A 12,407-nucleotide genomic window follows, 5' to 3' on the forward strand; every position below is an offset into this window, starting at 1 on the left:
GAAGGATGGAGTTGACCTCCACAGAAAAAGAGAGATTAGGAAGAGAGGTGTGGTTATGAGGAGATAGACAATAGGCTTTGTTTTGAACACGTTGAATCTGAAATGACTAAGGACACACAATTTTGAAATGTCTAATAGGAAACTGGTGATCCAGGACTGGAGATCAGGAAAGAAACTAGGGCTGAGTACATAGAATCAAGAGTCATCTGCAGAGAGATAGTAATTAGATTCATGGGAGCTAAGGAGGTCACCAAGTGAAAGAAGAGAAGAGAAGAGAAGAGAAGAGAAGAGAAGAGAAGAGAAGAGAAGAGAAGAGAAGAGAAGAGAAGAGAAGAGAAGAGTCGAGACGAGACGAGACGAGACGAGACGAGACGAGACGAGACGAGACGAGACGAGACGAGAAGAGAAGAGAAGAGAAGAGAAGAGAAGAGAAGAGAAGAGAAGAGAAGAGAAGAGAAGAGAAGAGAAGAGAAGAGAAGAGAAGGGGGTCCAGTATGGAATCTTGGGGGACACCTACAGTTAGGTGGTCTACTCTAGCTGATGAACCAACAAAGGGGACTGAGACTGCAGAGGAATCAAGAAAGCGTCATCCAGAAAACTCCAGGGAGGACATCACATCAAAAGCTCCAGAGGGGACAAGAAAGATGACGACTGAGAAATGATTATCTAATTTGGTGATTACAGGATCACAGTTAATTTGGTAGACGGTACATCTCAAGTTCTCACTCTTCTTTTTTCATCTCCACACCTTTGCTCACTCTGTCCTGCCTCCTAGGAATAGGTTCATCCATTTCCATTTCATGAAGTCTTTCCCTCCTGCAACGCCTAACACTAATGCCAATTCTTCCTCCTCACTTTGCCTAGCTCTCATTTGTCTCTACCGTGGTGCCTTCTATCAAGCATTCAATCAGTCAACAAACATTTATTAAGGACCTACTATGTGTCAAGCACATCCTAGGCACTGAAGATATTAAAGTTAAAATTGAACCAATAACTGCCTTCAAGGAACTTACATTTGTGGGAGTGGAGAGGGTGTGTGGAACATATAGAGTATGTAAAAGATATAACTAATATACAGAGGCATTGCTGTACTGGCCTTGGAGCCAGGAAGAATCATGTTCAAGTCCTGCCTTTGACTCCTACTGGCTGAGGGACTATGGGAGAATCATTTAACCTTTTATTGCTTTGGGCAACTCTCTAAGGTTAAGTTAAAGAGAAGATACTGGCTTATTTCAATAAGAGAAGTTTCTTCTTCCAGGAGACCGACGTTAATGAGTGTTCATTGGGACTATTTGTGCCTGACCTGTGGTGAAGCTTTCTGAGCTCATATTGGTCTGATCAGCCACAGTCAGACACACCGTATCTTGACCCCAACATAGTGATGTTATTTTGGTCCTCTTTGAGAATAGACAGCAACCATATTAATGAAAACATATCCCATATCTATTATAATGGGAAAATGGCATAGAGCCTGTGATTTTATTGTTCTAAAGAAACTCCTTATACCAGTACAAATATGCATTTAGAACCTCAAAGAATTGCCTAGATCACAAAAAGGTTAAGTAACCTGCCCAGGGTCACACAGCCAACATGTATCTGAGACAAGACTTGAATCCAAGTTTTCCTAGGCTTCTTTCTATTATATGTTCAATTCCACTGTCTAGCCACTGTGTTATGCAGTTCCATGAAATAAATACAAGTTTTTTGGTGGTGGAGGGAGGTGACATTAGCAGGACCTTAATAAATGTTCTACAAATTTCAATTTATAGAAAACTGGGTGTCCAGAAGAGATCTGGCTAAGAAGTCGGTCTATGTGTCTTTTTGAGCTTGTCTCAGTATTACTCCCTGAATCCCTAATCTCTCTCCAATATAATCCTATCCCTCACCCCAAGTTTCTCAACTCTTTACCCTGTGAATCAGAAAGAGAACCTTTAATGGCCAGATCCAGAGTAAAAGTAAGGAAGAGATTTGTTTCAAGTTCTGGTGTTGGCTTAAACTCTAACACATTTCCCTCTTTCCCCCTGCCCAGCTTCCCCTAGTTCTCCATCAGGTCTTGAATCCAAAACCTAACAAAAATTAGAAGAGGCCAAGGCATTAGAAGATTTATTTTGGATATGAGGGGTGGGAGGTGGCAGGGTGGAAATGTCTACTTTGGGACCATACCTGTGATTCATACCCATGGCAAGTATGCATGATCGGAGTTTTTCCTGAGACAGGTCCCTGATCAATGCAGATCATCTCATCCACAGCATTTTTCATCTGGAGGAGCAAACACACACAAAATATTCCTGGGAAACGGAGACTGAGAAAGTAGGCTCATCATCCATACCTGGCCAGGATTTGGCTTCTTATTGTTAATATGCATTCTCATCTTAAAGGGTGATAGATTTAACCCTGGTAGGAACTTGACAGATTATTTTGTGCTATAGCTTCATTTTACAGAGGCCTGGGAGAAGTTGTGACTTGCCTTAATATCACACAGCTTGGTAAAAAGCAAAGTTGTTCCTTAGACTCTACATTCAGTACTGACACCACACTTCAGCTAACAGGAAGAAAAGATTTGGGGCCTGCCAATTATTTCCTAAGCACTGGGAATGAGACAAATATTCCAGAGGGCAAGACAGCTGTAATCTTCAGGAGATGCCTCCTAAAGGGCGCTAAAGTAGCTTCTGGAAAAGTGTACACGCGTGAAGCCACTTTCTTAAGTTAGCTGAGAATAGCTCTGGTTCTGAAAATCTGGTAATGGGATGGGAAACATGAGGGAAAATGAAGGGATCTAGCTACCTTATAAAGGAAAGAAAACAATGACTATGGATCAAGAAGCATACAAAATTAAAGGTGAAACAATGATTTACATAGTACTTTAAAGGCTGGCAAAACACTTCACCTATGCTACCTCATTTCATGCTCACAACAGTCCTCTGAGGTTGATGCTATTATTATTCCTATTTTGCAGATGAAGAAACAGCCTGAGACAGGTGAGTGACTTGCTCAGGGTCTTAATACTTAGACAAAATTTAAACTCAGTTCATCCCGTCTCCAAGTCCATTTCACCATTTACCTGTCTCAAACCTGGGAAATCCAGGAATGAAACCAGATGAGTAGCACTGGATAGCAAATAGAAATCCTGACCATAAGGAATTTCAGAAACCCTGAACTAACTGATATAGGCATCTTGGAGGTAGAACTGAGCTTGTTTTAATGTGTCTCAGAGCATCCATAAATATGGTACTTACTGTTCCATAACCGACAATATTTTGCATCGGCTTCAGAGATGGATAAACATTTTTGAGGTACCAGTCAAAACTTCGACAATTCAGTTTCTTCCTGAGTTTCTTTCTGGAAGATACGTCTCCATAGTCTATTCCATGGTTCTGCAAAGGCGTCATCTTTTCTTTCAGAACTTTCAAATCTCAAAATCTGTAACTCTCTTGTCCCCAGCCTAAGACAATTCACATGACAAGTAGACAATTGTTCCATGACAAATGGATAAGTGCAGTGTCCTGTGGGTAACCTTCACAGCCTTTGGTTTTCCTAAAAGGAGCGAGTAGCAGTGCTCTGGGCCCCCCAATCTGAACAACTGCCTGGACAACCAGCATCATGGTCATTTGTCAGGCCTTTTAACAGAAGTTATCCCATGCTGTCCCCATCTTTCATGAAAGACCATAGCCCTTCAGCTGATTATAAAACCACAAATTGCAAACAACATGTGCTAATTATTACATATTTATTCTTAGGCTAGTAAGGAAAAGATAATCACCTGATGATTTTAAATCTAAAGCAAAGCCTAATTCTTTCTGAGCATTTTATCACCATCACCACCACCACTACACATACACAAACACACATACACACACACACAAAGGTATACACTAGCCCCCTACAGTTTCCCAGCTACTTAGTCAGGTTTCTAGCTCCCTATCTACACTCCCTTCCATCTTCTCCAATCCAAGATTACTCCAAAATTCTATCATCACTGAATATGACACCCATGATTAAGTCAGAGTCATCCCTGGTGATACCAGTTTCAAGTCCACATGTTGACACCAGGTTGATATTGTGGATGGGTTCTGTATAAGTCTGAATGTAGAATGTTTCCTTTTTTGTATCTGGCTTGCATCAAACTTGAATTTAGTTTTTCATTGCTGTTGTTTTTTATAGCTAAACTGTTTTGTTCTGTTTTGTTTTTGTTGTAACTTTCAAGGTATGTGATTTTAGGGATACAGGCTATATTAAGGGGTGGATGAACAAAACCCATTGTCATTTGAGTTTCTCTATGTGTCATGCCTGCTCAGAACTCAGAGCAAAGAATTTTGCTCAGAGCAAAGAATCCCTGACTTCCCCCATGGTGTTGTTGATACAGGTTGGAGGTTTGGAAATCTGTGGGAAAGTGAGTTTGACTTGGGACTGAGCTACTACATTTTTATCTTTTTCCTTCTATTACCCACCCCTCTCTTTTCATTTTCTACCTTGCAGTTTGTAACAAACCTCCACAGGCAGATTCCAGTAATAGTAAACCATAGGTTTATAATTATCCAACCAGACTTCAGCCACACGAAGAGCATTGCGTCTCATGAATTGCCCTACATTTCAAGCATAGGGTTTGAAGGCTCTCTCCAGGTGAACAATCTGGGAACAGGGAAGGATCTCAATCTTTTCTCCACACTGCCACACCTGCATTAAAGAAAAAAAAAATACGCACGCACACACACACACAAATTTGTCTCATAATGAATCATCTTTAAGACCCATTTCAGTACCATTTAAAAAAAACATGAATTCCTCTATCTTGCTCTGATGTCCATCGCAAAAGTCTATTGAACTGCCTTACCTCAATTCCTTTTTTAGCAGGTTTACCAGGGTAACCTAGTAGATTAAGGGTAGATCAAGGGAATTATGGAGACATAGCTTACTTAAAATTTTAGCACAAGCTTTTGAGAAAGACTCTCTCCTGCCATTTTAGGTACAAGGTAGAGAAGTGGGAGCTAGATGGCAGTACAATAAGGTGGATTTTGAGAACTGGTTGAATGACTAGTCCTCAAAAGCAGTCATTAATGAGTCAATGTCAGCTTGGAAGGATGGCTATCATGGAATCAGTCAATAAGCAACTGGTATGTGCCAGGCTCATAACTTTGAAGAGAGCCTGAATGATGAGGTCAGAAAACAGACTGCAGAGAAATAAGAGAGTGAGAGGAAAGGAAATAGAGGCACCAATTACAGATGGCCTTCTCAAGGAGTTTAAACACAAAAAGGTAAGATAGCAGGAACAGAAGGAAAACAATTAAGGGGGTTTTTTTGAGGATGGTGGAGTGCGTAGGCAGTAGGAAAGTAATACATAGATAGGATGAGATCGAAGATTAGTGAGAGAGTAGGAACGATAGAGAGGGCAATCTGCTGGAGAAGATGGGATGCAATGGAATCACTTGTCCACGCAGAGCGGTTAGGCTTGGCAAGGAGAAGGGCCACTTCTTCGTATGAGACAGGGGTAAAGAAGGAGATAGAAAAAGTACTTGAGTGATGTAAGAGGGGGAGGAAGGAAGGAAATAAATGTTTATTAAGGGCCTATTATGTACCAAGTACTATGCTAAACCCTTTATAAATATTATCTCATTTGATACTCATAACAACTCTGGGAGATAGATGCTATCATTTTCCCTGTTTTATAGCCAAGGAAACTAGGCAGACAAAGGTCAAATGACTTGTCTCAAGTAACACAACTAGAAAGTGGCTGAGGCTGGATTTGAACTCAAGTCTTCCTGGTTCCAGTCTCAGTGCTTTAACCTAGCTGTCTCTAAGAGGAGGGGACAGGAAGAAACTCTCTGAAAATGGCCTCAGTTTTTTTCTTTTAAATATGAAGACTTAGGTGAATCTCTCAGGAATCTGTCCTTTGCCATGTCATTTTGATCAATGACTTTAATGAGTGATAATAATTAAGGAATAACATATAACACCTTAAGGTTTACAAAGTGTTTTGCACATAGATGACATGCCTTTCAGATCTGCAGATGATTCAAAGCTTAGCATAATAGTGAATACACTGACTGACAAAGTCAAGATCAAAAACATTTGATTGGACTCGAGCAATGAGCTAAATTTAATAAGATTCCATTTTAAAAAGATAACTATAAATTCCTCCCCTTTGATTCAAAAAAATCAGCTTCACAAGTATAAGATTGGGGTCAGCTAATTATATCAATAAATATAATGACAGCCAAAAAACCCCCTATATTACGAGACATAGAGTATACAGAACAAGAGAGTTAATAATCTCTCAGCAAACTCAAATCTGGATGATTTTATATAGTTCTGAATGCTAGATTTTAGGAAGGAAATTTACAAAACAGTACTTCCAGAGGAATGGCCCTTATGAAAAATAAAGAGATTTAAGACTGTGCCATGCAAAGAATATTTTGGAAAAAAAACTAGAAATATGTAGGCGGACACTGAGAGAACATAAGTGCCGTGTTGAAGTATTTGAAGGGCTGTTGTAGTATGAAAGGGACTCACTCTGTTTGGCTTCAGAGGGCTGAACTATGAACGATGAATAGAAGATGAAGAGAAATTAAAAAAAAAACTTGATGAAAGGAAAATCATCCTCACCATTAACACTATCAAACATTGGAATGAGTTGTTTTGGACATAATGAGTTCTCTCCTTCAACAAAGGTCTCCAAGAAGAGGCTGAGCGACTGCTTCTCAGGGATATTGTAATAAGGATTCCCGTTCAGATTCAGGTTGCTCTATGGTCCCTGAGGAAGCAGATGGGGAAAAGAATGCAGGGAAAGAGATTTTTACCCATCCAGGCAGAGGGTGTGAATGGAAGACATTTATAGAATATATCAGCCCCAATGTTTTAATTAGAATGTGAAAAATTGGTGATTTCTTAGATCTTCTATCTCAGATGGTTTCCACTAAGATGATTTCATCATGAAAGAAGTCAAAGTTGGAAGTAGAAAGAAGTTTCTATCACCTGTAATAAAATCAAGATAAAGTCCCTCACTTGGTTTCAAAGATCAATTGTCTAAGTACTGAATAAATGAAACATGGCAATGTGAAGGGGGAAAAAAGACCCAAAGTTACCTAGTGAACTTTGAAATTAATGTGAATCAATAGTGTAATAATAGCAAACATTTATACGGCATTTACTATGTGTCAGGCACTGTACTAAGCACTTTACAATTATAATCTCATTTGAGCCTCAGAACTATCCTGGGAGGTAAGTGCTATTATTATCCCCATTTTACAGATGGGGGAAGCTGAGGCAAACAGATGTTAAGTGATTTTCCCAGAGTCACACAGCTAGTAAGTGTCTGAAGCTGGACCTGAACTCAGATCTTCTTAACTCCAGGCCCACTGCGCTATCCACTGCACCACCTTTCTGCTTAGTATATGCCTAGTGTAACGTGGCAACCCAAAAATCAATATAATTTTGCATCACCATAATAGTAGAGTCCAGAGTGAAAGATATGAGAGCTCCAACTGTGCTTTAAGGCCACTTCATAAGTATTATAACCAGCTCTGGGTGAAATATTTTAGAAAGGAAATTGAAAAGCTGGTATGTATCCAGTGGAGGGCAAACCAGGATAATGTGGGAACTCAAAACCATGTTATATAAGGATTCATTGAAAGAAGTGACTCACAGAATTGATGCAAATATCTAATATTTAATTCTCTCTCTCTCTCTCTCTCTCTCTTCTCTCTCTCTCTCTCTCTCTCTCTCTCCGCTTTCCTTACGTTTTATTTTTCTATGCGCAAGTTGTAACTGAAACTGTTCTCTTCAGAGTTACCAATGATCTCTTAATTGTCAAATTCTATGGTCTTATCTTCATCCTCTGCAGTATCTGACGCTGTTGACAATCATCTACTTTTCTATAGTCTCTCTTCCTACTGTGTTTTCATGATACCATTCTTTTTTTTAAATAATATTGTATTTCCCCCCCAATTACATGTAAAAACAATTTTAGCATTTCTTTTAAGTTTTGAGTTCCAAATTCTATCCCTCCTTCTCCCCTCCCTTCTCCCTGAGATGGCAAGCAATCTGATACAGGTTATACGTGTGCAATCATGTAAAACATTCCATATTAGTTATTTTGTGCAAGAAGACTTAAAGAAGGAAAGAAAGAAGGAAGGAAAGAAAAAATGAAGGAAGGAAGGAAGGAAGAAAGATAGTATGCTTCAGTCTGTATTCAGACAACATCAGTCCTTTCTCTGGAGGCAGATAGCATCGTGAGTCCTTTAGGACTGTCTTGGATCATTGTATTGCTGAGAAAAGTCAAGTCATTCACAGTTCTTCACAGTATAATATGCTATTAATGTGAACAATGTTCTACCGGTTCTTCTCATTTCACTTTGTACATGATACCATTCTATCTGGGTTCTTCTCCTATCCATTTGACTATTCCTATTTCTTTTGCTTGTTTAGGCAACTAGGGGATGGAGTAGATAGAGTGCTGGACCAGGAATCATGAAGACCTGAGCTTAAATATTGCCTCAGACACTTACTAGGTGTATGACCCTGGGCAAGTCTTCCTCAACCTCTTTTAGCCTCAGCTTTTTCCAACTATGAAATAGGAGTAAATGGAACAAAGTACTTTGTAAACCTTAAAATGCCATGTTAGCTATTATTATTATAGTTGTTATCATTAGAATTATTATTATCCATAGCATGCTGCCTAACTCTGGGTGTCCCCCAAGATTCTGTTCTGTTTCTCCTTTTCTTCTTTTTCTATACTCTCTCACTTCATAACTCTCTCAACTCTCAGGCTTAATTAATATCACTATGCAATTTTTTGGATTTATATATCCAAAGCCCTAATCTTTCTCCAAAACCCAAGTCCTTCATCATTGGACATTTCAAACAAATGCTCCATATACATCTCAAATTCAACATGTTCCAAAAGAAGTCATTTTCTTTCCCAGAAACCCACTCCTTTTCTGAACTTTCCTCTTTCTGTTGTGGGCACAATCATCGATGTAGTCATTCAGGTTCACAGATTCATAGTCATCCTTGACTACTCATTCTCTCTTACTCAACATATCCAATTGGTTGGGAAGTTTTATAGATTCTACGTCCATGACAAATCTCACGTCTATCCCCTTCTCTCTACTTTCATGGCCACCATTCTAATTTAGGCCCTCATCAATTCTTGCTTGGACCATTATTTCAATAGCCTCCTAAGTATTCTTCGTACCTCAAGTCTTTCTCCTCTTTAACCTATCTACCTCACTGCCAAATGATATTGCCAAAGCAAAGTGCTACCAGTAACACTCCCTTGCTCAGTCAATTCTGGTAACTTTCCTATCACCTTTAAGATAAAATAGAAATTTCTGTTTGGCACTTAAAGTCCTTCACAATCTGGCTCCAGCCTGTCTTTCCAGTCTTACTTTGCATTATTCCCCTTAATACACTCCTTAATCAATGCAAATTGTCCTTCTTGGGGCTCCTCATATGCAACACTCCATCTCTCATCTCCATACTTTTATTTAGACTGGCCCCCCAGGCCTGAAACTCCTACTCAGGTCTGCCTTTTTGAATTCCTAGTGCCTTTCAAAGTTCACCTCAGAGACCACACCATGTATGAAACCTTTTCTGATCACCTTAGCTACTTAGTGTTTTTCCCCATGTATTTATTTATATTACATGCATTTATTATTTATATTACATATTCATAAACAATGCATCTATATAATGCATATAATATGTGTTATATATGCTTATATGTGCATATGTTGTCTGTATCTTTGAAATGTATACTTTTTTTTTTTTTGGTACAGCAATCAGGGTTAAATGACTTGCCCAGGGTCACACATCTAGTAAGTATCTAAGGTCAGATTCGAACTCAAGTCCTCCTAACTCCAGGGCCACTGCACTATCCAGTGTGTCACTAGCTGCCCTGAAATGTATACTTCTTTAAGGCAAGCACTGTTTCATCTTTGTCTTTGTATTCTCCATACTTAGCACAGTCCCTGGCATGAGATAGGCAACTAATGAATGTAGTCAATTGATCTAGAATATAAAGTCATTGAATCAAGTTGTTTTTTTTTAAACAATGATCTAGCACCCTCCCTTGCATATAATTGCTGCTTAATGAATTTTTTCAGTTCAGTTTGATTGAAAATGTATTGCCTTGAAAGAAGAAGACTGGAGTAAGGGCAGGGGGCACATAATAGCAGTATTTCACTTAACTGTTTGAGGGAAAGTTATATGGAAAAGGAATTAGACATGTTTAGCTTGGTCCTGGAGGGAAAGCTAATTGGAAGTTACAGAAATACATATTTCAATTCAACTTAAGTAAAAACTTATTGAGTGACTCAAAAGTAGAATTTAGGGCTCTATTCAAGGATTATTGAGTTCTCTGTCAATGAACATCTTCAAGTAGATCACTGAATACAGGTTATACAATAAGAAGGTTACTTATTGCTCCAGGGGGAAAAAAAGTATCTCAGGTTCTTGATTCCAAGTTCTATGTTTTACACAAAATCAAATTGGAGAAAATTTTCAACCTGTAAGAAGAAAATGGCAAAACATGCAAACTTTCATCACACTTCACTAGAATCATTCAGTTTCCTTATACATTGCACAATAGAAGATTATAAGTATGGTGAAAGATCATAATACATTGTATGTATGTTTCTCATTTAATGGAAGAAACAGTGGAAGAATAATCAGTATAAAGAAAGCTTGGCAAGAGACCAAACTCAGCAACGTTATTCAAGAAGTATTTAAGAATAAAACTAGCAAGAGGTAACAAAAAGGCAAAGGAAAGACATATAATGATTTTTGTAACAAACTTTTCACTGTTAAGGAAAGTGTGGCAAACCACTCCACTATCTCTGCCAAGAAAACCCCAAAATGGGGTCACAAAGAATCGGACGTGACTGAAAAATGACTGAACAACAACAAAAGCCAGCACGTTTAGATTGTAACATCACCTCCCTAGATGTGCTTAAGATAATATGAAAGTAACAAGGAAAAGAATAAGAATAAGAAAAAAGTAGTTGAACTAGATCCAATGTACACAGCAGAGTTCTATCCTGGAATCAATGTAGTTTTGAGAATGTGGAAAGATCAATTTGCAAGACATCTAAAGGAGATAAAGATACAAATGATGTGGAAAAATCAATAACCACTGTACTGTGAAAAAACAACCATTTTTAAATTTTTGAAAATTATTTTTTAATTATATCTATTTTTAAAAAATTATTTTTGAATTATATCAGTCTTGTTTTGAGATGACCCTTTAAAAAAGCAGTCTTAACAAGATGAGGATGTCTTTTTAGTGACTAATAAAGACTTTTTCCTGTAAGTTTTTATTTAAGCTCCACTAACAAATAAAGACCTGTACTATAAATAGCTTTTTGCTTTATAGTAATGGTGTTAAGTTTTGAGAAAATCATCTCTTGCATCTAGACATGTAAAATTTATGAGAATTACCAATGGGCTTTGTGCTGCACTTTAAGAATATGCCCTCTTAGTCATTATCAACACGTGGAATCCAAGTTGCAGTCATAAATTAATGTATTTTGCACCTTTAAAAATATTTCTCATCAATTTTTACTTTTTAAGTTATAATTTTTTAATGTTAAAAATGGTGGAGTCTGTGTCAAATTTTAACTTTGTATCTATGTGGGACATGAAAATGGCAAATATTGATCATTTGGCTTTATTGTACTCTAAAGGCTACTAAAAAGTGAATAAAACTATTCAGAAAGGCAGATGCTCTTTACTTTACGAAATACAATTTAGTGTATTTAGCATCTTCTGAATTTCATCTGTATGTTTCTGTCTTTTTCCATTGTTTTTATGAATGGCAAATAAAAGCATAGTTTTGTTTTTCTAAAAAGAAAAAAAAAGACAACCAAGAGAGTGTCATCAACTACTTTTGTATGATAATAGAATAGTCTATACACACATTGAAGGTATCCTTAGCAAGAGTATTAGAAGTAAAGAGGCAGACTTTCTCAAGCAACATTCCATATTCACAATCACAAAACTAATTAAAAGATAGAGAGGATAGAAGAGCCTACTGTGTGCCTTGTTGACCACAAATAATTTTTGATTTGGTAAAGCAAAATGCCACTTTAATGCATCTCCTCCAATCAGGTGTTTCCCTTGTATGTATCAAAATTATTAAAGATTCCTTGGAATATGTAATATTGATACCTTGTCTTATGATCCTATGATCATTTCTTCCCTTTTTGCTAGCCTAAAGAAAATCATCAATTCACAAATTCGAGACTAATCTTCCTCATATAATAGCAATAATGATAACATTTGGAATTCACTTAAAAAGAAATTTCTTGCTTTATTCTCATACACCCTTGTGAGGGAAGAAGATCAAGTATGACTCTCCCATTTCATAGATCAGGAAAGAATAAATCCACTGTGGCAGAAATACTTCTTTCCCA

The 12,407-nt window shown here is 37.8% G+C and overlaps 1 pseudogene; it reads right to left on the reverse strand.

Moving 5' to 3' along the window:
* LOC110218671 (putative polypeptide N-acetylgalactosaminyltransferase 8) overlaps positions 1-12,407 on the reverse strand; it is a 30,359-nt pseudogene that overhangs the window by 5,299 nt on the left and 12,653 nt on the right.

The sequence above is a fragment of the Phascolarctos cinereus genome, unplaced genomic scaffold, assembly GCF_003287225.1.
Source record: "Phascolarctos cinereus isolate Bilbo 61053 unplaced genomic scaffold, phaCin_HiC Scaffold_1;HRSCAF=81, whole genome shotgun sequence".
NCBI lineage: Eukaryota > Metazoa > Chordata > Mammalia > Diprotodontia > Phascolarctidae > Phascolarctos > Phascolarctos cinereus.